We start from the raw sequence: 1,168 nt of genomic DNA on the forward strand, positions 1-1,168 counted from the left end.
TAGGGCTGTACATATATATATATATATATATATATATATATATATAGTAATTTTTCTGATATTAAATTTTGATTCAAAATTGTAAAAAATAAAATTCCAGGTTTACTGTGCTGGTTTGTAGGGCTGCACAATTTTATTAATATAACTACAAATTAATATTACTACTAATAAAACAATTAATATTATTATGATTACTTACAATAACAATTATTATTATTAATTTTGTAATACATTTATGTAGTAAGGGTTGCACAATTTAGCCAAAATGTTGTGATTATGTATCAATATGGCTATATATACAGTGGGTACGGAAAGTATTCAGACCCCCTTAAATTTTTCACTCTGAATACTTTCCGTACCCACTGTATATATATATATAAAAATATATTTGTCTTTTATGTTGTAATAGTAAAAATTCATAATGTAGGGCTGCACAATTCAACCAAAATATTGTAATTATATATCATTATGGTTATTAAGCAAAAGGCCTCTAACACTAGCTTGCTCTATTCTTTTTCTATTCTATTTGTTTTCTTTTAAATTTATTATATAATAAAAATAAACTTGCTACGTGTACTGCGTTAAACTAACTGAGACTTGTCATAGCACTTGCATATCATTGCTCTTTTGTTGATTTTGATCACTTTGGATGAAAGCATCTGCTAAATGACAATGTAAATGTAAATAATAATAATAATAATATTTTTTTGCAATAGTAATAATTATGTAGGACTGCACAATTTGGACACAAAGTAATAATAATAACAACAACAACGATGATGATTAATAACACTGCTTATTATAATTATTAAAAATAATATTTTATTTAGTAGCACTTATACTACAGCGTATACTACGACGAAGCCGTGGGGCGTTGTTAGGCACGACGCTAAGCGGAGCTAACCCCCTTAGCTGTTATAAATTCACTGTAAACCACGGCTTCACGGGGCTTATTGCTTTTATAAAACGGTTATTCCATACACGTAGTAAGGCTTCACAAAATAAAACAGAGCAAATAAAGTGTAATGATATTAATAAAAACAGTATTCTTCCACCAAACAATGTAGCTCCTCAGAAACAGTTGTGGTTGCTACAAAGTGGTTGCCGAGCAACAGGTTCCAACAACACACAAACGTAAACAAAGGTGTATGTTACTTTGTAGAGTAAT

General features: G+C 28.8%; 1 protein-coding gene across 1 annotated transcript in view; it reads left to right on the forward strand.

Moving 5' to 3' along the window:
• qrfprb (pyroglutamylated RFamide peptide receptor b) overlaps positions 1–1,168 on the forward strand; it is a 12,583-nt gene that overhangs the window by 6,330 nt on the left and 5,085 nt on the right. The gene's annotated exons all lie outside the window — the stretch shown is intronic.

The sequence above is a fragment of the Sinocyclocheilus rhinocerous genome, unplaced genomic scaffold (genome assembly GCF_001515625.1).
Source record: "Sinocyclocheilus rhinocerous isolate Xijiao unplaced genomic scaffold, SAMN03320098_v1.1 scaffold477, whole genome shotgun sequence".
Taxonomy (NCBI): domain Eukaryota; kingdom Metazoa; phylum Chordata; class Actinopteri; order Cypriniformes; family Cyprinidae; genus Sinocyclocheilus; species Sinocyclocheilus rhinocerous.